This window comes from Geotrypetes seraphini, chromosome 1 (assembly GCF_902459505.1).
Source record: "Geotrypetes seraphini chromosome 1, aGeoSer1.1, whole genome shotgun sequence".
NCBI lineage: Eukaryota > Metazoa > Chordata > Amphibia > Gymnophiona > Dermophiidae > Geotrypetes > Geotrypetes seraphini.
Window position 1 is genome coordinate 238322023 of NC_047084.1, and position 26731 is coordinate 238348753.

The 26731-nt window shown below is 45.1% G+C and overlaps 1 protein-coding gene across 2 annotated transcripts in view; it reads right to left on the bottom strand.

The window, feature by feature from the left end:
- The window catches only part of SOD3 (superoxide dismutase 3), a 43121-nt gene that overhangs the window by 12871 nt on the left and 3519 nt on the right, over positions 1–26731 (bottom strand). The window contains exon 1 of one of the 2 annotated variants that reach the window (XM_033948394.1): positions 2593–2740. The exons of the other annotated variant lie outside the window; for it this stretch is intronic. The gene's annotated coding sequence lies outside the window, so the exon portion shown is untranslated. Of the gene's footprint in view, positions 1–2592; positions 2741–26731 lie in introns of those variants that run through there. 2 annotated transcript variants of the gene reach the window in all.

The window sequence follows — 26731 nt, forward strand, 5'->3', positions numbered from 1 at the left end:
TTCAGGGTCACGCACATATAACAAAACATCATCAGCAAATAACGCAAGCCGATGTTCCTGAGCCCCGATCCATAAACCCCTCATGTCTGGGTGTTCACGTATGTGGATAGCTAAGGGTTCAATAAACAGTGCAAACAAAAGCGGAGAGAGAGGGCACCCCTGACGTGTACCCCGTTCATCTATACTTATTTTCTGGTTAGCTTTCTCAATATCCCATGATCCCTTTATCCTTCAGGAATCCGTCCAGTCTCTGTTTGAATCCTTGTACCGTACTCTGCCTGATCACTTCCTCCGGTAGCACATACCAAGTGTCCGCGACCCTTTGGGTGAAGAAAAACTTTCTTGCATTCGTTTTGAACCTATCTCCCTTCAGTTTCTCCGAATGCCCCCTCGTACCTGTTGTCCCCTTCAGCCTGAAGAATCTGTCCCTATCCACCCTCTCTATGCCCCTCATGATTTTGAAGGTCTCTATCATATCACCCCTGAGCCTCCTCTTTTCCAGAGAGAAGAGCCCCAGCCTATCCAACCTCTCGGCGTATGGGCAGTGTTCCAGCCCTTTTACCAGTTTCGTTGCTCTCCTTTGGACTCTCTCAAGTATCGCCATGTCCTTCTTGAGGTGTGGCGACCAATACTGAACGCAGTATTCCAGATGTGGACGCACCATCGCTCGATACAATGGCATGATGACTTCCCGCGTCCTGGTTGTTATGCCCCTCTTTATGATGCCCAGCATCCTGTTGGCTTTTTTCGAGGCTGCTGCGCACTGTGCAGATGGCTTCAGTGATGCATCCACCAGCACACCCAAGTCTCTCTCAAGTCTGCTGTCTCCCAACAATGCCCCCCCCCAATTTGTAGTTGAACAACGGGTTCTTTTTCCCTATATGCATGACCTTGCATTTTTACACGTTAAAGCGCATTTGCCATTTGTTTGCCCAGTCTTCCAGCTTGTCTAGGTCCCTTTGCAGGTCCTCACACTCCTCCCTGGAGCTAACTCTCCCGCACAGTTTGGTATCGTCTGCAAATTTTATAACCTCGCACTTTGCCTCCTTTTCTAGGTCATTGATAAATATGTTGAAGAGTAACGGCCCCAGAACCGATCCCTGTGGCACACCACTCGTGACTCCCCGCCAGTCAGAATATTGGCCCTTTACTCCGACCCTCTGCAGTCTACCCGACAACCAGTGCTCGATCCATCTGTGCACATCCCCTCCCACCCCGTGGTTCCACAGCTTCCTAAGCAGCCTTTCATGTGGCACCTTGTCGAAAGCCTTTTGAAAATCGAGGTAAATGATGTCGATGGGTTCCCCATTGTCCACCCGACTGCTTATTCCCTCAAAGAAGTATAGAAGGTTCGTTAAGCACGACCTTCCCTTACAGAATCCGTGCTGGCTTGTTCTCAGTAGGCATCAATAGCTCTTTTTGAATCAGCCAAAAATCGGATCGAGCAGACCCACACGGTCTTACTGATCCTCTGTAGTGCATCTAGCCCTCAGTTTTTTGGATTGATAAAACCCTTGCTTTTTTTTTTTTTTTTGTGCATAGCCATCAATCGCTTTACTGATTGAATGTGGTTTTAGCAAATTTGCATGGTCAGATCGGACAATGGGTGATCGAGGGGAAAAACACGCAGTGAGCCGTTTTGTGCATCAGGTCGGCAAATGTGATCGTCGTTAATGATGTCAAAACAGGTTTCGCAATGATCGCTGCTTTTAGTGCATCTGAGCCATAATTCATTTAGTAAAAAGTATGTCCAAATTGTTTTCGAAACTTCAGAGGGAAATTTTGTGAGCCAGAACCTGAGGACTAGATTAGAATTAGATACTACATATGTATTATGAATGATGTGAAGAGTGCTACAGGAAAAAAAAACCCTACACATAAATGTACTTTGCCCATATAAAAGTGTATCCACAGTTCCACACCTTGTTCAGAATTGTCTGAAGGCTGTAGAAAAATGGGTTTAGATGAGCTGAGGGGGATTTTGTCACCAAAAACTTCAATCAGTGAAGAAGCTATGATAAAAATGGTAGAAAATGGTGCAAGATTAACACACATGAGATCAATTTTCAAAGGATGGGTATCATCAAAACTTATCCAGAACTGTCAGAGGGGTGTAAAGTGGTGGGTTGTGTGGAGTCCTATGAAAAATAATGCCATCACTTTTCTTAACATATGTTTATCCATATCTTGTTCTGAAATGACTGGATATGTTGGTGTGCTTTGGGATACTTCAATCTTTATTTTACCATTGGACACTGCATAGACAGGGAGCTATAATAAAGGGTGGAGTGCTAGAAGAAAAGGGAAACAACTCTAGCTAAACTACCACGGGCGTTTTCCTTGCCTTTCATTATTATCTGTACTTTCAGAACACACTCGTAAAACAAGCTGTTTTCATATACATAAAACTTAGTAAATAAAAAGCATTTTATCTTAAAACCAAAAATCACTGTGGAGTTTTAAAAATCTTGCAGTAACATTAACTCCTAGATATATATAAATCAGAAGCTGCCACCAGGGAAAAAAAACAACTCAGTCATCCCAAGTTTAAAATAAAATTAAAAGGAAACGGCTTGGCTGTTAATTTCCTACCTTGGAATGTTCCTGAAGCCCTTAACAAGTTCCCAAGTTCTCTGCTAGAAACAGACACGAGAGAAATGAATTCCCCAGCTGGTGAGTTGATTCAGCTCTGCAGACTACAGCATACTTGGAAGGTTTTATGAGTCTTGGGTAACTCTGGGATAATGGGAGGGGCCAATGGAAGAGCTGAGAGGCAGAGAATTAGTTGAGAAACTCACGTACTGTCCTGCCAAATTGAAGCAAAACAGGAGAGAAACAGAAACTGGCCAAGTTTGGACATTAAAAAATACCCTTTTAAAATAATTTAGCCTCTCAAATTAGCTCTTCCTTTCATTGATATAGTCATAGGGGCTGAAGGTTTCTTTAGGCAAGTAGCTACAGTTCTGAGTTTCAAATCATTGATCAAATAAATAAAGAAGACCTTGCTGCACCCCACTAGGGACAGAGAAAGTACCTACTATAATAGGCATTTTATGAGCGTCTGAGCTGTTACCGCCGTGACCAGCGCTAAAAACTGAGCTATAGTTTTGTAAAAGGGGGGGGGGGTAGTTTGTGATTACATATTCCATCCTGGGCAAAGGTGTTTTCTATGTTCTGTGTGTACAAAAACTCAAAATATAATGAAAAATCAAAAATAATTGAATCAGGTGATCAGAATATGAATCAAACTCACAAATCACCTTAAACACTTTTTAACCTAAATAAAACTCCATAACTAAATAAATGTGTGTAAGTGAAAAGCTCAGACCCAACAACCAACCTCTAGTGACCAACACTGAGCAGGTTGTTAATAAGACCATCACAGCTAATCACCATGTCATACCACCGTATACTAGAAGGAAAAATGATGTCCTTACCTGTTAATTTTCTTTCCTTTAGACGCAGCAGATGAATCCAGAGACTAGTGGGATACCACACATCTACCAGCAGGTGGAGACAGAGAAACTGATTAACAGGTGGTCCTATTAGCTGGTACTCTCCCTGTATCTTCAGTATTGTTCCTTGCCCCAGCATTTGGAACCAGTAGTATATAGAACATGTAAAAAACTTCTTTCCCATAACAAAAAGCAAAGGAAATTATACAGAAACAGCCACCAGAAAGAACCAAATGCCTGAAACACACAAAAGATAAACCGACAGACAATATCCAGGAAGGGTGGGGCTCTGGATTCATCTGCCGCGTCTAAAGGAAAGAAAATTAACAGGTAAGGACATAATTTTTCCTTCCTTTGCAACAGCAGCAGATGAATCCAGAGACTAGTGGGATGTAGCAAAGCAATCCTGAATCTGGGTGGGAAACGAATGCTGCCCCCGTAAAGACAGAAGCATCTAAAAACAGTCCCGCGCCACCACATCCAACCTGTAAGGCATCGAATAAATATTCGTAGAAGACCAAGTAGACACAAGACAACCATCTCTAAAAGAAAAACCGCTGAACTGAGTCCAAGAAGTAGCCATTAGGCTGGATGAATAAGCAAGAAGCTCTTCCGGCAACCACTTTCCTGTCCACCAGTAAGGGTACGCAAAGGGCTCCTTGACCCATCAAGTGATGGACAACTTGGACGCTCCCAAACTGCTACTGCGTCCCATGAACAAACCAAAGAGGTGAACAGAAAGGTTAAAATAGCAAGAAACCCATAGAAAGAGTAGAAGAATGCAAATCATTTCTAAGACGGACAGAAAAAGAAACCTTCTGGTCCAGAGTTCTTGTCCCAGAAACCAGAATTAAAAGAGAGAGCAGCTGACATGAAGGGTCGATAACACCTGAGGAAGAAACCATGGCACTGTCCTAACTAACACCCCAGAAGCCATAAGTCACAACAAAAGGATTCCTACAGGTGAAGGTCCACAACTCAAAAAAGTGCCAGGCTGAAAGCATGGCCCCAAGAAAGAACATTGCCAACCTCACATCCTTTAGGGTCTGAAGAGAGAAGGATAAAATAGAACGTTCTGGAAACTCTCAAGAACTATCATAAGACTGCAGTCCGGACAGGAGTTCCTAAAAGACATACGAACATTCTGTAGTCCTTTCAGGAACCAAACTACAGCAGGCTGAGAATTAAGCGAAGAATGACACACTCGTTTCCTGCAACAATTAAGGTTTGGCACTGGAAGATAAAGGTAAGTATACGCAAAGTCCTTAGCTACACATTGTGGAGAAAAACAAGAAGACATGACAAAGAAGTCTGGAAGGTCGAAAAACTCTGAGAGCTACCCAAGAATTTAAAACCCTCCAGATGCTAGCGTAAGGCTCAGACGTAGATGTCTGATTTACCTGGAGAAGAGTAGAAACAATCTGCTCCGAATAACCTTTACACCGCAGCCATGAATTTGTAAGAAGCTAGGCTATAATAGCAAAGGGAGACAAATTTCCATGCTGAACAACCCCTGAGAGATCAAATCAGGAGGTACCGAAAACAAGTGCTTGGTCACTGACAAAAGCTGGATAACCACATACCATGGACGGTGCAGAAAAGCTGGAGCTACCAGGATCACCGTGCTGTAAAAACAAGGTAAGAGATACAACACACCCATAATTACCATCAAAGGGGAAATACTAAGAGAAAACAACCCAGGCCCAAAAAAGAGCCAACGTGTCTACCCCCTCTGACTCTCACTCCCTGCATCTGCAGAAGCACCGAGGAAGATTTACATATCGAGATGAGGCCATGAGGAGACCCCACCTCTACACAATAAACTAGAACGCTGGAGCATACAGGTCTCATTTTTAAGGATGTAGAAGATGTTTGTTGAACAATTCTGCCTAAACATGTTACCTATCTTGCAATGTGAACCATCTACAGAATAGAACATGAGCTGCCATCCACCGAAGAAGTGGATCCATTCTTGGCAATGGGGAACAATGCCTACCTTCCTGGGTGCGGAGAAATGCAACCCTCATGACCTGTTAAAAGAACCTCATCTGTCAGCCTCGAAACAAGGATTAAAACGCCTGAGCGCTAGAGTGAGTGAGCAAGAAGCCTCCTGCTGAAACCTGACTCCTTGTGTTGAGAACTGAAGGCATGGAGTCCCGCACTCCAAAAGACTGGCATCTTTGGAGACTAGGGGGCATTCAAGTGAATACCATGGCATGCCTTTAAACAGAATAATCCGACTGCGCCACTAATACCTGTTGAGCGATGCCTGAGTCGTATAGAGTACAGTAGCAGCCTTGAGACACCCGGAACCACCGGGACAAAAGTGCCTGCCGCCTTTACTTTCAGTGAAACTGATCTCCAGGATCCACGGGTAGAAATGCCATCAAGGATCTTGGAACCTGTATATAATACCATACTGCTGTATAGGATGACCAAAGAAAAACCTGAGAATGGATCTGGTCACCCCATTCTATGGGAATAAACACAGGCAACACCAGGGTCCCCCCAACACCCCCTAGAAATCACACTGAATGGAAAGGGATAAGAGAGGTCTTTAGAAGATGGAAGATCCACCTCAAACAATGAAGAAGAAAAATCACTCACTGGTGAGACAGGAAGACAGTCCTGTCTGGAATAAAGCCTAAAGATCAAGTCGGCTAAGAAAAGATTAACCGGAAACATGGCCTAGCAAATAAATGCTGTCACTACCACCGTCACCATCGAAATTCCCATGGAGTCGAGGCTAGGACAAATGGAAATCGACCGACACCAAAAGTGCCGGTGGAGGACCGCAAAGCGAATATACTGCTGATGCAGTGGTTAGATCCAAAGATGTATATAGGTTTCTTCAAAACCAAACACTGTAAAATACTCACTCTAGGGCACGGTGAGGACCTGAAATAGCATCCCTGGCCACCATGTGGTGGAGAAACTGGGACTACCAGCCCTAAGTCCAGAAACACTGGAATGGCGACACTTGAATGCCACTGTGGCTGCACTTGACACAAGGAGCTCAAGAAATAATTTGCAACCTTAGATAAAAAAGTAGGTTGCAACCGTAGCTAACAACGGGCACGACCTACAGACTGTGCATCCACTTGGCCCTTTCAGAGCGAAACGCCTGTGGCTTGGCCACAGTCATGATGATACAAAGACTCCTTGGATGGAAGAAAGGAATTGCACGACTCAAAGATCAGGCGAGCATTAGCAGGAAAAATTGAATCAGGGTTATAAGACAATTTACATGGTCTATATCGGTTGACCTCATGAAAAGGTGGAACTTTCATTATCCATCTCCTTCAAGTGCTGAAACAGGTAAACCTCAAAACGCTCTAGCAAGATCTGCAAATCCAGGCCAAATTCCAACGGCCCCAATACGAACGACGTACTAGAGGCAAAGTAGAAATTGCAACCTCCGGCCAATAGCCAAAGAGGTGCATCCAGCAACCTGCAAACTCAAAGGAGAACTGCAGGGATAAATCCCATTTCCATGTGGGGATCTGACAGGACCAGATTTCCATGAATGAAGCATGTGGACCCCTTTGTCCCCACTGCCAAACAGCACCTAACTCTGAAGCGCCAACCTTTCCACTGCCATAACAGCACCTAACTCTGAAGCGTCAACCTTTCCAAGCTATCCAGAACTCTAGGATACAGCAGCCCCATAGACTATGGTACTGAGACTAGTCTCAAACATGGCTCAGACCAGAAATGAGTGTCTTGCGGCCCTAGAATGAAAAGGGCTCTATCACTCGCCATGAGAGGGTGAGAAACCACAGAAGGCTGAGTAACATCCTGCGAACATGAAAACCCAACAGCGCCTTAAACATAAAGAAAGCCAACTCCTCCTGACGAGAAGTGCCATCAGAGACCGCTTGAACAGAAGTCTAATTCTATAGCGTCACCAGCCACATGCAGTGCAGTACACCTGGTCAAAGAAGAATAAAACAGGCAAACCTGCTTATGGTACCAGAGAGCTATATTCTCACCAGACAGGGACCCTAGGAGGGAGGAGGAAATGTCTGTACTGAAAACAGAATAATTCCCCACCACTGACCATGCTCAACAGCGATTCACCTCCTGCCGACCCATTCCAAAACAAGCTGAAACTGGGCAGCAGAGAATAGAATGGAGGATCGCCTTATGCCTAAATGTGATGGGTCCCCCAGAAGAAAACTGCACCGCTCAAGAAATCAAACCTCGGAAACACAAAACCATACAAACCCGACTGAAGCAGGATCAGTACAGCATGCCTCCAGGCTCGCCAACGCTGTTGTCCCCCAAGCACACAGCGGCCGCCGTACAGAGTAACAAGTTCTTTTTTTTGGGGGGGGGGTTCATGTAAAGGGAGGAAGGCCCACCAAAAGAAACTAACACACCCACGCATCTCCTGCGAGTGGGAAAAAACACAATTCCTCCAACGCCATAATAAACCGTTCTCTGCGAACTCAGCGTCGCAAATGCGCGTGCCTCCCGCAGCACGGCAAATATAACTCCGACTTCTTGTGCCAACTCTCTCCCGGAGCTATCCAAGCTAACGGACAGAGCAGTGGCAAAAGTTGTTCGCCATTTAGACGCCCAGAAACACGGCTGCATGTTATTTGTAGCACCGCAACCGAAAGTGGGCTTATCAAACAGTTATCACATGCTCGAGGCAAGAATTCGCTGTCAAAAATGCCTGTTACTAACTCACTCGTGGCACCGGAGGAACTCACAGCCTAAAATTTCCACAACCAACCACACACTCAACGAAAAACCCGGAGCGTAAAGACTGCATAACAAACCCCACACCGGATGCAAGAAACCGCAGTCATTGATAACAAAACATACCTTAATGATGTGAGGGCTTGCAGATGCTGGATGTTTAGTACTAGCAAACTGGCAAATTTTGTCAATCAATGTTTATATCCAGCCTCAAATTCAGTCCTTCTTCTAATGAAATAGGGTCTGGATTCATTTGCAATCTTCACTATATAATCTATATCTTCAAGGACGCCTCAGCCCCACCACTCCACCGCTGTAATAATTTGCTACTGCGAGAAGGATTATGTGGTGCTTCATCACTGGCTGCCCGTTTTAATGTCGTTGTTTAATGTGATAATGCTTGATTGATTCTTAAATAACTAAATATTGATAAATATCTTAAATATGTAGAAATATAAAGTGCAAGTAGTACTTATCTCAGCCAAACCTGGGAGTCAGACTGCAAATGACTGCAAATGAATCCAGACTCTATTTCATTAGAAGAAGGGTTGTTTAGTACTGGCAGTGCAGAAAAAACCCAGACAGTACATTTGGTCTCTTGTTTTTGGGGTTTTTGTTACAACAAGGGAAAGAAGAAAATTAGAGACCAAGGCAGACCCTCTATCACTGGAGGGAGGGTGAGGCAGGGACCTGGGGGAACCCAAGTGTAACCCCTAAAGCCGGCACCGTTCAGCCGGACACCCCTCTCTCACTGAAGAGAAAAACTCAACAGGAGAAAATAGAATGGTAGTCTCGCTGAAGAGAAACCTCAACAGGAGAACATAATTTTCCAGTCACAGCCAGAATTCAGGAGCTAGTTGAACAGCAACCATCATCTGCTGGGAGACAGAGAATACTGAAGATACAGGGAGAGTACCAGCTAATAGGACCACCTGTTAATCAGTTTCTCTATCTCCATCTGCTGGTAGATGTGTGGTATCCCACTAGACTCTGGATTCATCTGCTGCTGTTGCAAATGAATTGATCTTACATACTAAATTAGCAGCCTGTACTTATCTTTAGTGGTGGTGAGGCTGTGACCCGTCCCACAACTGTTCCAAAAAACTGTTCTCAAGTTTCAAGTTTTATTTTAATTTGATGAATTGCTTATTTAGTTTTACTAAGTGAGGTACAAAATTGATAAAAGTATAAACATATAATTAGACCAGACTCGGGGACACCAGCCTATGGCGTGCTCACACTAGCTCAAAATAGACCTCCCACACAATTCGCTGTCAGAATAAACACCTTTTCCTAGGTACACTCTTGTGTGGTGTGTGGATTGTTACTAAACATCATGTTTCTCATATATATGAGGGGGGTGTCATAAAATGATGGTTCCTGGGTGTCACATATGCTAGGTATGCCACTGCCCTCACTCACTATGCACAATATGGTTCCTTGCATGCCCTCTTTTTAAAAATACATTTGCACTTACACTTCACCCCTCCCAATCCCCTAACATCTTCAAACCTGCAGCCCACCTTCCTACCCCAGGCCCTAGGTCCACCATTCAAAGGATGGCAGGCCTGCCAGGTGGACGGGTTTGGGACCCGTCCAACTTCATGTAAGTTAATGGGGGTTAAGGTGAATTGGGGGGGCAATCGGGGATTCAGGGGGCGGTCACGGGGGGGTGCATTGTGGTCAGGAGTGCCTGGGTTCCCTCCGCATTGTATGTTAGGGGGGGTTGCCTCAGCAGGAGGGGTTGGGCTCCCTCCTGCTGGTATTGTTTCAGGGGAGTGGGGGTGTCACAGGTCGCTTTGGAATGAGGGGTTGGGCTCCCTCCTGCCGGTATTGTTTTGGGGTTCGGGGGTGGATTGCAATTGTGGCAGGAGAGATTGGGCATCTCTCCTGCCGCGGGTTGCGGCAGTTGGGGGGGGGATGAGCCATCTCTCCTGCCGCGATCGTTGCGGTGGGGGGTGGGCAGGTTACTGGGGCTGCTGAGCTGATCATGGCAGCCGCAATCAGATCAGCGGAACTTATACCTCTTTTGACTTGGTCTAAGTCAAAACATATAAGTTCCAACTTTTGGTTATACTTGCTGTACGACTAAGTCTAGGTCGGCCCACCTCCCACCCTTTCCCCTCCTCTAAAAATGCCTCTTTTCACTCTAGGCATTTAGAGGCAGGGGAAAGGCCTAAGCTGGTTTTAGATACATCTAAAACCAGCTTTGATTATCGGTACTTGGACGATCTGGCTTTATGATCGTCCAAGTACCGATTTAGGCCACTTTTTTTACTTTTTTTTTTATCATGAGCCCCACAGTGACTGAAAAAAATGCCCAAATAAAAAATAAGAAAAAAGTATTTCAATTGGAATATATCAGCTTTGGAAAATACGCACCTTTGGTATGTCCCCCTCCCCCATTTACTATGCCATGGTAGAGGTTTCTACCGCACCCAAAATGCTAAATGATTCGATGCTGCTTCAACACTCATAGAATTATGAGCATCGGAACATTTAGCGCTCTGGGCCACGGTAGAGACCTCTACTGCAGCTCAGTAAAAAGGGAGGGGAGGGGTTGTATTTTGCTCAGTATAACCAGACATGCATTTTTTTTTCTATTTCTCCAGTGTTGTACTGTACACAGTCTGATCTCTTGGTGTTCCCAATTCAATCTTTGCCTTAATATATCCATTAATAGCTTGTGGTCCATTGCTCCATATTTGGTAAGAGTCATCTATTTTTGCATGTATGATTAAGATGCAATATTCTGTTAGGATGTAGATTCTATGTAGAGATCTCTAGTCCAATTTTTCTGTTTTCTCAGTCGGTGGTGTACTGGTGTTTAAGACCTGAAGTATCATTGCTGTTTCATAGGTTGCTGTTTGAGTCAAAGTGCTGTTATGGTATCGTTCTTAATATATTTTTTTGCAGTGTTTTTATTTTTCTTCACAGTCTGGTAGTAGAGGGATAGCTTCTTGCTCTCACTGAGGTGACATCAAAACTTTAAGATAGGTTATTTCTATGTTAGATTGCAAAATGAAATATCACAGTTCTGCTCTGTACCCATTATAATTCTCATGTTTTTATGATTACTTTTTTTATATTTACTATTTGATTGGAAGACTTCACAGAATTCAACATTACTAGGCTTACCATATTTGTAAAAGTAAAAAAAGTACATGTGGCCCTGCTCTGTTCTGACCCAGCTACACCCCCACACAAATCTCTTCTCCTCTCCTTCTCTGAGCTTGGGGCCAATTCTGGAGGGCCTCTGAGCATGTGCGGATGCAAGGTGATGATGTCACATGGCCTCGAGATCTGGCAGAGCCAGGGCCTTCCAAAACCCAGACAACCTGACAGGTTTTCAAAATCTATCCGGACATCCGGTAACCGTAAACATTACCCAGGAAAACAGGAGATGCCAACTTCCCAAAGCCTGAAAAGTGGAAACAAACACTGAAGGAGACTTCTGGTGTTCAATGCCTTTTATTATATGTCACGACTCGACACAATCGTGTTTCGGCCCAAATGGGCCTGCCTCAGGAGTCTGAATGTTGATTAGGTACACTATCCTTTTAAATCAATCATGAGAAACAATTTTCTAAAACATAGAAAAGGGCTCTAAGAGCCAATGTCGCGGTCCTAACAGAAAGCTTAGCCACAAATGCTTGTACTAAAATTACCTGTATATAAGTATTTTTTTGATCCTCAGTGGGCTCTCAAAGTGCCTCTAGGACAGGTTATGCAAAAAAAGCGCATAAACCCCAATCGTCACTGGATCAATTTTATATATTTTTTTTAATTTCTTTCATTTATATATTTAACTTTTTAGTATCAAAGTAGTACTTAGCTGTAGTGAAATAATCATTTAGGAAGCACCTCTACCAACATGTCCATATTTCACTGTCTTTTCTTCAGGGTTGAGGCTCCCAATGTCAAAATCTAAAGTAAAAGCACAGTATTAACTAAAGTCCACTTAGGAACACAAAGGAGATATAACTCTCATTTACCACAATGCTAACTATATTAGCTAAAAGACATTCTATTCAAATAGCTTTTTTTTTAATAGAAAAAATAGCAGCTTACTATCATGCTTTTCTCTGAGATAGTTGTTCCACTCCACATTCATTCATTCTTTAACAGTGTCTGTCGTCAGTTCCGGTTTCATAAGGTTGTCAGCCAACTAAGGCAAGCAACCTGGCTGGATAATATTCCCGCTCTTCTGAGACTGTTGTTTTTCTCTGTAGTAACCAGAGTCATGGCGGCAGATCAAATGGAAGATAGATATTTATATTAAAGACATTCAGTCTATTTCTTCGTTAAGTCCTTCAGGGACCAACACGTTCAGATAGTAAATCCACTTTTGTTCTTTTACATTCAGCCTCTCTGCCTTATTTCCTTGCTTATAGTTAACTCTATTTTAAAGGATGTACAATGGTCACTTCGGAGGAGGTGCCGTTCACCACTACCCTCTGAAGCCTTCCCCCAAGCCAGTTCCCAACCCATTTCGTCAATGTGTAGTGCCTCTCTTGCTGCAACCAGTCTTCCTATATATCCAGAGTGACAGTATTTGTTATTTATTTATTTAAAAGATTTATATACCGCATATAACTTATGTGGTTTACATAAAAATTTGATAGTACAAACATAATTGTTATAAAAGGCAAATTCTACATAACTTTAGAATAACATCAGAATGCCAAATCCAAATCCTTGACCTACCACAAAGCTTCACATCCTAACCTCTGCCACATCTCATTACATAAATGCATTGACAAATAAATATGTCTTCAGTAGTTTCTTAAAGCCTAATCTGGATACACATAACCGCAAGGCTCTAGCCAAAGTGTTCCAAAGCTTCACTCCTCTCCCTACCGACAACATAGCATCCCCAATCCATGAATGTACAATTAACCTACTCTTGTTAGAATTTAATTGCATGCTTGTTTCAGATCTCAAACTTCAATACAACATGGTACACTACCTGATGCACTTATTGACAATACTTTGTATTGCACTCTGTGCTGAATCAATAACTGATGTAGTTTTAGAATCGGTGTTATATGAGCTGTTCTTGGCACACCAGTGATCAACCATGCTGCTGAATTCAAAAGTAACTGTAATGCCCTCATCTTCACCTTCAAACCCCCAAATACAATGCATTGCAATAATCCACTTTACTTAAAATTAGCGCCTGCACTACAGTACGAAAATCATAATCCTGCAGCATCAGTTTCAACCTTTACAACATTCTCAACTGCATAAACTCTGCTTGTATTGTCTTCAATATATGGCTTTCTATAGACAGTGAACTGTCCAGGCACACTCCCAACACATTCATCTCCTTCTTCAGCATCACTTCCTCACCCATCATACTCAACCTCTCTAAATCCCAATCATCCCTCCAATTTTTCACAATCATCACGTTTGTTTTATTCACATTCAGCTTCAACCCATGATCATTCATCCATTCTACAATCTTCTCCATATAATCCTGCAAACATCTCTCCAACCCATGAACACCATTACCCACAGGGGAAAAAAGAGAATGTCATCAGCATAGAGCCTATACTGTAGACCTAGCTCCTGAAACACTGCTCCCAATGTGGATATATATATATTGAAAAGTATAGAAGATAGGGCCGAACCCTGGAGTACCCTCTCTTAACATTCACCACTCCAGATACTTCTGTCCCACTTCATACTCTAAAGGATCTGCCCCCTAAGATAGAATGCAAACCATTGCAAAACCCCCCCAACCATACCTAATCTTTCCAACTTCAATAACATGTCCAGATTGACAGAGTCAAAAGCCCCTGAAATATCATGTGACACAAGGCAATATCTCATATTTTTATCCAATTCCTCCTGTAAAGTATCCAACACAGAAACCAGAAGCAATTCCATGCTATGCACTTGTCTAAATCCAAATTAAAATGGATCAAGGCAGTCAATCTGATCTACATAAACATTCAACTGTTTAATGACAACCCTTATGATTATCTTACCCAAAAAAGGGACCACAGAGATTGTCCGAAAGTTCTTCATCTCCTCTACATTCAACCCACTCTTTTTTAAGATCGGTGTAACTGTGGATTCTTTACACCCTGAAGGCAGAATTCCCTCACTCAATGACTTATTCACAACAGACATTACAAAAGGACTCACCTCACGTGATATCTGCCTTATAATACTAGTATTACATAGGTCTAACACCACATGTGTTGGTGTCACCTGACTAATGATCAATGATACCTCTTCTTCATTCACAAGTTCAAAGGTACTCCAAGAATCTGTAATACACTTTAAACCAATGACTGAACAACCTACTCTAACACTCCCACTTGATACATCCTCAATCTGCTCTAAAACTTTAATTCTCTCTCTAAGCTAATTTTCTTTAGATGCTCTCTCCTTATGAGTTCCTGTAAATATCATTCTCCCTTTAATGATCACTTTCATCGTATTCTGCACTACAGAAGTGAAACAGACCCATTATCATTACTTTCCAAATATTCCATTGCACCCTCCCACAAACTTCTAGGTGTTCCATCAAACTATCACTTAATCTCCAAAACTAGAGGATGTTCAGGATCTAACATCTGTCCATACTGGGGCATGGTCAGATCATGTAATCATCTCCATTTGAGGATCTGTTACCCCATATGAGAAAGTTTTTTCTATTAAAATCATATAAATTCTTATGTAGCAGTGAAGTAGGTGAGAATTAAAGGTACAATTCTTTTCACTCTATTCCTAACTTTCCAGATATCTACTAAATTTAAATTTGTTATAACAAAGTGAAGTGCATCCCCATGCTTCTTGCTGTAGTTCTCCGCCTATTCCTTCATACAGCTCTCATGGGAAGGATTCAAAGATATATTAAAAACTCCAGTCATCATTAGGGGGTATCTAACCTCCATAAGAACATAAACTTTGCCATACTGGACAAACTAAAGGTTCATCAAGACCAGTATCCTGTTTCCAACAGTGGCCACTCCAGGTCACAAGTACCTGGCAATATACCAAAATAGAGAAACAGATTTTACACTGCTTATCCTAGAAAAAAGTAGCAGATTTTCTCAAGTCCATCTTACTAATGGCTTATAGAATTTTCTTTTAGAAGATTATCCAAATCTTTTAAAACCCTGCTATGCTAATACTGTTTTTACCACATTCTCTGGCAACAAATTCCAGAGTTTAATTACACATTGAATGAAAATATATTTTCTCTGATTTGTTCTAAATGTGCTACTTAATAATAAGAACATAAGAATTGTCTTACTTGGTCAGACCAACGGTCCATCAAGCCCAGTAACCCATTCTCATGGTGGCCAATCCAGGTCACTAGTATCTGGCCAAAACCCAAAGAGTAGCAACATTCCATGCTACTGATCCAGGGCAAGCAGCGTGCCTGATTTTAAGGCCAAATGGGATCGGCACATGGGATCTATTCACAGGGCAAAGGTAGGGGAGGGACATTAGGGTGGGCAGACTAGATGAGCCGTGGCCCTTATCTGCCGTCTATTTCTATGTTTCTATGTTTCAAGCAGTGGCTTCCCCTATGTCTTTCTCAATAACAGACTATGGGCTTTTCCTCCAGGAAATTGTCCAAATCTTTCTTAAAACCAGCTATGCTATCTGCTCTTACCACAACCTCTGGCAATGTGTTCCAGAGCTTAACTATTCTCTGAGTGAAAAAAATATTTCCTCCTATTGGTTTTAAAAGTATTTCCCTGTAACTTCTTTGAGTGTCCCCTAGTCTTTGTAATTTGTGACGGAGTGAAAAATCGATCCATTTGTACCCATTATACTCCACTCAGGATTTTGTAGACTTCAATCATATCTCCCCTTCAGCCGTCTCTTTTCCAAGCTTAAGAACCCTAACCTTTTCTAGTGCCGCTATATCTTTCTTGAGATAAGGAGACCAGAATTGAATGCAATACTCTAGGTGAGATCACACCATGGAGTGATACTGAGGCATTATAATATTCTTTGTCTTGTTAGCCATCCCTTTTTGAATAATTCCTAGCATCCTATTTGCTTTTTTGGCTGCTTCATTATATGCCCTCTAGTCCTTGAAATTTTGGAAAGAATAAATAAGCAATTCTGGACAGATTCTGTAAAGAACATCTAACTTTAGGCGTCCACAATGTGGACGTCCACTGACTTAAGCATCCAAATAAAGTGGATAATAAGCCCAATTAATGACTTTATCAAGTAATAATTGACACTTAGACATCCAAAGGCTGGATGTGAGTCACAAAATAGGTGTCTACAATTTCGTGGGAGCCTATCGGAAAAAGCTGTGACTAACGGGATAGGTGTGGGATAGGCATGGCTTTGATATAGACGTCTATTTACAGAATTGCATGCCTCCCAGCGTCTTAACACGTCTAACTAACGCCTTAAATGTAGGCATTGCAAAACCAGGTCTACTTTTGGGCGTTAGGTGAATGTGACTTAGGCATCACTTAGGTGCTCTGGAGGTCTACACATATAGGTTACCGGGGCTTTATTTTTTGGGGGTAAAGAGGACTCCGGTTTGATATAAAGGTCAAAAGTTGTTTAATAATGCATTTCTTAAACAAAGCACATGAAAAATATATATACATTATATATTGCATACTAAACCTTCTAGTTTGGGGGGTAAAGAGGACTCCTATTTGATAATAATAGAAAAAGATGTTTAATAATTCATTACTCAAGCAAAGCACCTGAAATATATATAGCATACTAAACCTCATTCCGAAAAGGCTAAGAAAATAAGAAGAGAATTCCTACTCACAATGGCTGTGGTTCAGAGCAAGTGGGCATATCTGATGCACAATCTTGACATCATTGTGACATCATTAATATGCACCTAGATGACAGAATGTCACTAAAAAATAATAGGAACCTCTGCCTAAAAGGAAGTGCTGTGGCTCAGTGGTTAAAGGCACTTCTTCCATCTTCCACAGGTCATGGGTACTAACCCACCCCCTCCTCTCCAGTATCCCAATAGCTTCTTATTTGGTCTCATAAGAGAGTATGGGCTGTGGACTTAGCACAGTTACTTACCGTAACAGGTGTTATCCAGGGACAGCAGGCATATATTCTCACATGTGGGTGACGTCATCTACGGAGCCCCAGCGCGGACAGCTTTTCAAGCAAACTTGCTAGAAGTTTCAAGTTTGCACACTGCACCACGCATGTGTCTGCTTCCTCGCCCACTAGAGGGCGCGTTCCACCTCGTGGTCCTCAGTTCCATCACTAGCAAAGAAGCCATCCCCGGGGAGGCGGGTGGGTTGTGAGAATATATGCCTGCTGTCCCTGGATAACACCTGTTACGGTAAGTAACTGTGCTTTATCCCAGGACAAGCAGGCATGATATTCTCACATGTGGGTGACCTCCAAGCCAACCAAAAAAAAAGGGCAGGTGGGAGGATGGCAATTTATGAAAACAGATTACGTAACACCGACTGGCCAAACCGGCCATCACTTCTGGACAAAGTGTCCAGGCAATAGTGGGAGGTGAACGTATGAACCGAAGACCAAGTGGCAGCTTTACAAATGTCCTCCATGGGAGTAGATCGGAGGAAAGCAACCGAAGCTGCCATCGCTCGGACCTTATGCCCCGTGACACGCCCCGAGAGCGGGAGACCAGCCTGAGCGTAGCAAAAAGAAATGCAAGCAGCCAACCAGTTGGACAAGGTGCGTTTGGAAACCGGATGTCCCAGACGATTAGGATCAAAGGACAAAAACAATTGAGGAACCTTCCGATGAGACTTGGTACGTTGGAGATAAAATGCCAACGCCCTCTTACAGTCAAGAGAATGGAGCGCCGTCTCGCCAGGATGGGAGTGGGGCTTAGGAAAAAACACAGGAAGGACAACGGACTGATTCAAGTGGAAATCCGAAACAATCTTTGGCAAAAATTTCGGATGCGTGCGCAAAACCACCTTGTCATGGTGGAACACCGTGAAAGGTGGATCCGCAACCAAAGCTTGCAACTCACTAACCCTTCGAGCCGATGTGAGAGCAATCAGAAAAACCACCTTCCAAGTAAGGAATTTGAGAAGGGACACGTCCATAGGCTCAAAGGGAGGTTTCATCAGTTGAGCCAGGACAACATTCAAATCCCAAACAACAGGAGGAGGCTTCAGAGGGGGACAAACATTGATTAGCCCCTTCATGAACCGTTGCACCATAGGGTGAAGCGAAAGAGCACGACCATCTAAGTGCCGGTGAAAAGCTGAAATGGCACTGAGATGTACCCGGACAGATGTCGTCTTCAGGCCTGATTTAGACAAATGTAACAAGTAGTCTAAAACCGAAGCCACCGGGACAGAATCAGGATTCAGATGTCGCGAGGAACACCAAGATGAAAATCTGGTCCACTTCTGTGAATAACAAAGCCTGGTCGAGACCTTGCGTGAGGCTTCCAAAACCTCCCTCACTGACTGAGAGACCTGGATTGAAGTGAAGGGGAAAGGAACCAAGCAGTCAGGTGCAAGGACTGCAGATTGGGATGCAACAGCGAACCCCGACTCTGAGATAGCAGAGAGGGAAACACAGGCAGAAGCAGAGGTTCCCTGACACTCAGTTGAAGAAGCAGGGAGAACCAATGCTGACGAGGCCACCGAGGCGCAATGAGAATCATCGTGGCGGTGGATGACTTGAGACGTACCAACGTTCTCATGATCAAGGGAAAAGGAGGAAACGCATACAGGAACCTCCCCTCCCAGTCCAGAAGGAAGGCATCCGCCTCCAGACGGTCCGGGGAAAACATCCTCGAACAATATAGGGGCAGTTTGTGAGTCTCCGAGGAGGCAAACAGGTCCACCTGCGGAGTCCCCCAGCGGTCGAAGACCTCTCGCAGGACTCTGGAGTGGAGAGACCATTCGTGCGGTTGAAGAAGCCGACTGAGTTTGTCTGCCAAGCAGTTTTGGTCTCCCTGAATATATACCGCCTGCAGGAAGATGTTTCGGGAGAACGCCCACTCCCAAAGGCGAAGCGCCTCCCTGCAGAGGGGCCAAGAGCCCGTCCCACCTTGCTTGTTGACATAGTACATCGCTACCTGGTTGTCCGTGCGAACTAGGACTACCTGATCGCGAAGAAGGTGGTCGAACGCACGAACCGCCATGTAAATGGCTCGAAGTTCCAGCACATTGATGTGACATCGACGGTCCTCCGACGACCACAGACCCTGGGTCCGCAGCCCGTCTAGATGGGCCCCCCACGCATACTCCGAAGAGTCCGTGGTCAGGACCCTGCGAAAGGGAGGGGCCAGAAACAGCAACCCCCCGGAAAAATTGGAACAATCGGTCCACCAACGGAGCGACCGTTTCAAAGAAGGAGTGACCGTAATGAGGCGGGACACCGGATCGCAATCCTGACGCCACTGGGAGGCCAGGGTCCACTGAGAGATTCTCAGGTGCAGTCTGGCAAACGGGGTGACGTGGACCGTCGATGCCATGTGGCCCAGAAGCATCATCATGCGCTGGGCCGAGACCACCCGCAGCTGCGAGACCCACCGCCCCAGCCGAACCAAGGCCGCCAAGCGAGGCTGCGGGAGGTATGCCCGTCGGCTCACAGTGTCCAGCACTGCGCCTATAAATTGCAGGGACTGGGCCGGCTGCAACTGCGACTTGGGGAAATTCACCTCGAACCCCAGTCGTTGAAGGAAGGCGATAGACTGTCGGGTCGCTGAGATAACCCCCTCCCTGGTCGCGCTTTTGATCAGCCAATCGTCCAGGTAGGGGAAAACCTGAAGGCCCCGATTTCTCAGGGCCGCCGCGACCACGACCATGCACTTCGTAAAGACTCGAGGGGACGAAGCTAGGCCAAAAGGCAGGACCCTGTACTGAAGGTGCAAGTCCCCCACCTGGAACCTCAAGAACCTCCGGAAGGCCGGATGCACGGGAACATGAGTATATGCCTCCTTCAGATCGAGGGAGCACATCCAGTCCCCTTCCTCCAGGAGAGGGTATAGAACCGGGAGAGACAGCATTCGAAACTTCTCCCGGACCAGGAATTTGTTGAGCTTCCTGAGGTCCAGTATAGGGCGCAGGTCCCCGGTCTTTTTCGGGACCAGAAAGTAGCGGGAGTAAAACCCGGTCCCCCGCTGATCTGCGGGAACTGGCTCGACCGCCCGAAGCTTCAACAGGGCCCGGGCCTCGGCCAGCAAGATGGGAAGCTGGCTCCGATTGAAAGAGGAAGGTCCCGGGGGCATATCCTGTGGCACAGACAAGAAATTGAGAGAGTAGCCCTCGGAGACGGTCCGGAGCACCCAGGCGTCTGATGTAATTTCGGTCCAGGCTGGGTAAAAGGACCGAAGACGCCCCCCTATAGGCAGGGAATTCTGAGCGGTCGCGGAGGGGAACCCGCCCCATCCGCTCAGCCCGTCAAAAAGAAGGCGCGGGCTTGGAAGGGCCCTGCGCCGGAGCTTGCGTTTGTCCCCCTCTGCCCCTCTGAGCCTGGCGTCTAGGTGGCGGTCTAGAAAATGCGGGAGTAGATTTTTGGGGGTACCGCCTCGGGGGAGGGCGGAAGGGTTTCTGCGGCGGGGGTCTAGGCTTGGGCCGGACCAAAGAGGCCAACGAGCGCTCCTGCTCAGACAACCTCTTGGTCGCCGCCTCTAATGACTCGTCAAAAAGTTCGGACCCCACACAAGGCAAATCTGCCAGGCGATCCTGCATGTTTGGGTCCATGTCGAGGGTGCGAAGCCAGGCCAGACGGCGCATGGCCACCGCGAGGGCCGACACCCTCGAAACCAGCTCAAAAGCGTCGTACAAGGCGTGAAACAGGTACAACCGCAGTTGAGACAGGTTGGACATGAATGTATCAAAACCTGCCTTCTGGGAGTCCGGTATGGAGTCACGAAACTGAGGGAGGTCCTTCACCATACCTCGAAGATAGGAGGAAAAAGTGAATGCATAATTTAGCACCCTGGTGGCCATCAGGGAATTGGAATAAAGGCGACGGCCAAACTTGTCCAGGGTTCGGCCCTCCCTACCAGGTGGAACCGCCGCAGAAACCCGGGAAGGCTGAGACTTTTTAAGGGCAGATTCCACCAGCAAAGACTGGTGGGAGAGCTGCGCCTTGTCGAACCCCTTAGCCGGCAGCGTCCTGTACTTGCCCTCCATCTTGGACGGGACTGACGTGACCGTAAGAGGATTTGACAAATTTTTTAACCAAGTCTGCAGGAGGACCTTATTGTATGGGAGCCGAGGAGCCTCCCGAGGTGGAGTTGGAAGGTCCTGCTCCTCAAGGAACTCCTTAGAATACTGGGATCCGACCGAAAGGTCCAGCCCGAGGGCCTTGGCCATGTCCTGCACAAAAACCGAGAATGAGGACGGTTTAGCAGGTGGGGAAGGAGATCTCGACTTTTTCGCCGAGGAAACCGGAGAGGCCTCGTGCGAATAATACAAGGGATCTCTCCCTGACCCCGAGCCCCACGATGTCCTCTCCACAGGCCTCGAGGGGGTAGGAGAACGAGTCCGCCTCGACGAGGCCCGGGGCGAAGACCCCGGGGTCCGGGGGACGAGGGCCCCCTCCCGTTTCCTCGGCGAGGAAGAACGGGACACCCGACGCGCCGGGGAGCGGAGAAGCTTCGGATTGTCAATGCGCAACTCCGACACCCGCAACGCCTCGCCCCCGATCGGGGAAGACCGACCGCGCCCCCGAGGCGAACCCCGTGAGCGCTTCGGCTTCCTCGGCCGGCGCCTCGACCGAGTCCGAGGCGAGGGCGAAGACCCCCGGGAGGACCTCGAGGACGAGGAGGAGGAAATGCGGCGGACCCGACGCACCTTGTCCCGGGGCCGCACGCTACGCTCCGGCTGATCCCCCGCGGTCGATGGTAAGACCGAAACCGAGGCCGAGACCGAGGTCGAGGCGGGCGGAGCCTCGACAGCCGAGACCGAGGTCGGAGGAGCCCCGGTCTCCGAGGTCGAGGGAGCCCCGGCACCCGAGGCCGAGGTCGCCGAGGCCGCCGAGGCAACAGCCGCCGGGGTCGAAGCCCGTTGCAGCTGTTCCAGGGCCCCCGACAGCTCAGTTGATATGAGCGCTCTGAGGAGCTCCTGGAAAGCCGGGATCCCGACGAAAGTCGGGAGATCCGAATCCGGGGCATGCTCCCTGGAGGGCGACCTCGGTCTCGAGTGTTCCCTCGGGGCTTGCACGGGCGGGGCCCGAGGCGGGGCCGAGGACGACCCACCCGCCTTGGTCGAAGCAGAGGACGGCTTCTTTGCAGACCCTGTAGGGGATGGAAAGGAGGACTTACCCGAGGTAGCCTTCGTTCCCGAGGTCGACTTGGAAGTCGAAGGGCGAGGAGAGGCCGAGGGCCCCGAGGACGCCGAGGCCGAGGTCGAGGCCGGGGCCGAAGCCGAGGCCGACGTCGAGGCCTTTACCACGGGGTCCGCCTTAAACAACTCCGCCATTCTGGCCCTCCTGCGACGGAGAGCCCTGGGTTGAAACGTGGAACAGCGATCGCACGAGGAGGTAGGGTGTTCCGGGCCCAGACAAACGATGCACCACCGGTGGGGGTCTGTAATAGAGAGCAGCCTCTCGCACCGGCTGCACTTTTTGAAACCCGTTACAGGACGGGACATCAACGACGAAACTGGCCGGGAACGATCGACGTCCCGCGGCCACGGCTGCCGGGAGCCCCCGGAGCCCAACGAGAAGACAAAAATTTTTTTTTTTTTTTTTTTTTTGTATAAAGGAAAATAACAGAAAAGAACAGAAATCAAAAGCACAGCGACCGAAAAAATCAGACGCGGTGTCAGGAAGCAGCGACACAAAAAAGAGTAGGAGCTCACAATCCACAGGGCTTACTGGCTCCGCGGAAAAAAATGAACTGAGGACCACGAGGTGGAACGCGCCCTCTAGTGGGCGAGGAAGCAGACACATGCGTGGTGCAGTGTGCAAACTTGAAACTTCTAGCAAGTTTGCTTGAAAAGCTGTCCGCGCTGGGGCTCCGTAGATGACGTCACCCACATGTGAGAATATCATGCCTGCTTGTCCTGGGATAATGCCATTTACATTTGCACTCTGTCGTTTCCAGGATGCAGAAAGAAACTTATTTTTCCCTGAGATGGCTATGATCTCCTAAGGTATCATCTCACATGGCAGGAACCTCTGTATAAAAGGAAGCACCTGTGGCTCAGTAGTTAAAGGCACTGCTTCCATCTTCCACAGGTGGTGGGTTCAAATCCCTAGTATGGTCAGGAACCCCAGCACATATTCCTATTATTTTTTAGTGACATTCTGCCATCTAGGTGCATATTGATGATGTTACAATGATGTCAAGATTGTACATCAAATATGTGAATCGCCTCAAATTTGTGCTATCACAATTAATACTTCATTCAATGTGTTCAATGTTATCATTCATATCTTCAACAACACCACTTTAGGCTCAAAAACTCTCATTGCCTAAAGATTTAAGTGTCCAATCGTCATTGGATCTTTTATATTAGGTATAAACCTCAATAAATCTTAGAGTTTTTAATTTTCTATTTTAAATTACTGTAGTATTTATTTTTTAAAAGTACTTAGCTTAGTGGTCTCTGAATAGGGATGTACTTCACCAACATGTTTCGTCCTGTGTTTTTTAAAATCAGAATCCCTAATAACTTGTCCTTCTTTGACCACATTATCAAATAATGATCATTAGAAGTTGGAGTCTTCTATAAACTAAACTAAACCATAGGGCTCCTTTTATGAAGCCACGCTAGAGGGTTTAACGTGCGCGACTTTTCATCACGTGCTAACCCCTATACTGGCCTAAAAACTACCGCCTGTTTAAGAGGAGGCGGTAGCAGCTAGTGCGGCCGGCGGTTTAGCGCGCGGTATTACACACGTTAAACTGCTACTGCGCCTTCGTAAAAGGAGCCCTTAGCCTTGTAATCCGGATCTTTAACCATAGGAAGCTAGACACGGTTAACAATAAATTAATAAAAATGCTAAAATACATGGAAATTAATTTTCAAAGTGTTTAGCAAATAGAAAAGTTTTCAAAGATTTACAAAAAGATTGGAGGGAACAGGGACATCTCAAAATTACAGGAAGTTCATTCCATAATTGGGAAAATTTAAAAGCCAAAGAAAGGCTGAAATTCTTGACTCCCTTAATTCATTTCTTAGAAGGGAGAGAAAGTTTAAATCGTTGAGTACCTCTCACATATGAAAATCTATAAACGTTCCATAGAAGAGGAACAAGAGGAATATAAATACCATGTAAATTTTTAAAAATAATACATATACATTTAAACTGAATTCTGAGATAAACCAGGAGCCAATGAAGGCTCAAAGCAAAGGAGTCACATGGTCGAATTTGCTCTTTCCATAAATCAACTTCGCAGCGGTATTCTGAATCAATTGTAGTTGTTGGAGACAGATCTTTGTGATGCTAAGATAGATAGCATTGCAGTAATCTAGCTGAGAAAGTATACAGTAATTGATTGGACCAGGACAGAAAAATGACATTGATGAAAAAGAGATCTAATCTTCCTCAGCATTCGTAAATTTAAAAAACCTTTCTTAACCAGAGAGTTTATTTGATCCTTAAAGGTGAGGGAGGAGTCAAAAAGTATTCCCAAAATCTTGGAGAACTTAATTTGTAGAGAAACTCCAGAGTCCAGAAGTACAGTGGGAGGAAGATAGTCCAGTTTTGGGCCTCACCACAAACGTTTACTTTTGGCTGTATTTAACTTCATCTGGAGAGACATGAATTTTGGAAATACAGTGATTTATTTTAAAAGTTAAATTGGTAATATTTAAATCAACCTCAATCAGTATAAAGCTATCATCCGCATAAGTAAAAAGCGTTTCCCAAGCTGACAAGTTGTACATGTTCAAAGTAGTCATATAAAGATTGAACAAGATTGGGGAAAGCGGAGAGCCCTGGGGAACCCCACAAGAAGGCTGACAGGAATTAGAAATATTGCCATCAATATTGACTGAATAAGAACGAGACAATAAATTTTAGAGAACCAAACAAGGACAACCTGATTAAGTCTCATATCTGAAAGTAATTGAAGGAGAATATCATGATGCACTACATCAAATGCCGCAAACAAATCAAACTGGAGCAAAACTGAACATTTGTTTTGTAGTTGTAATTGTTGGATTTTAGAAAGAAGAGAAATCAATAAAGTTTCAGTACTAAAATTAGAACGAAATCCATGTTGAAAAGGTTAAAGTAGTGAGAATTTCTCCAGGTAATTGGTAAGTTGACCAGCTACAATTGATTCTAGCAACTTTGTCAATGGTGGTATATTAGCAATTGGTTGATAATGAGAAGGGATAGTAGGATCTAGATCTGATTTTTTTCAGAAAGGGAAGGAGTGTTATTTGCCCCATAGATTGTGTAAAGTATCCATTTTCCAATTAATAATTTAGTAAGATGGTCAACCACGTTATAGCATGTGAAGGAATATTAAGAAAAAGGAAAGATGGAAAAGGGTCCAGTGAACATTTACACTTTCTCAACTTTTCACACAATTTGGAGACTTGCGACCTCTTTTACAAAGCCGCGCAACAACAACCCCGAAGCCCTTTAAATCTCTGTGGGCTTCGGGGCCGTTAGCGCAGCGAAGCCGCTAGTTCAGCTTTGTAAAAGCGGCCGTTGGTATTCAGAGACTGAATCAAAAGAACACCAATAGCGATCAACTGGTATCTCCAGTGTGGGATTTTTTAAATAAGAGAAGAAATATCCAATATTTCCTACAGAAAAAGATTGCCTAAGAGAAATTTTGTCTTGAAAAAAAACAAGCTTAAACATCAGCAAAAGGAGATAGTAATTGCTCAGACTTTGCGTAAGAATTAGTCAAAGAACACCAGAGTTTAAAAAGAGTAATATTCTGATTACTGGACTTAGCTATTTTACATCCATAATAGGTTTTTGGCGCTTTCCTAAGTTCAAAATTATATTTTCTAATCACAGATTTCCAGTTTAATTTATCTGTATCTGAATGGGATTTTTTCATTTCTTTTCTAACCTCCTACAATTTTGTTTTAGAGCTCTATGAGAGGCTAGGAACCACGTTGCATACCCCCCCAAATAGGTTTGGTATGCAAAATATATTAAGTAATGTATTATTAAACATCTTTTGACCTTAATATCAAATTGGAGTCCTCTAAACCCCCCAAAATAGAAGCCCTGTTCACCTATATGCAGATGCTTCAAGCACTCCTAAGTGACGCCTCCACCTAACTCAGGCCTATCTAGTGCTCACTTCACGCTCAAAAGTAGACCTGATTTTACAAGGAGTCCTCTTTCCACCAAAAAATAGAAGATTTATTATGCAATATATATATATATTTTTTTTTTTTTTCCCATGTACTTTGAGAAACATAGGGCTCCTTTTACAAAGGTGCACTAGCGGTTTTAGCGCGCGCTAGCCGCTACCGCCTCCTTTTAAGCAGGCGGTAGTTTTAGCGTGCTAATCGTGTGTATGCACTAAAAACACTAGTGCACCTTTGTAAAAGGAGCCCATAGAGGCCAAAAGAGGAATTGGTCAAGTGTTGAAGTTACATGTTTGATATTTATCCTAGATAAATGACTGCTTGTAAATCAAGAGGATATAAGCTTGGCTTTGGAATTGA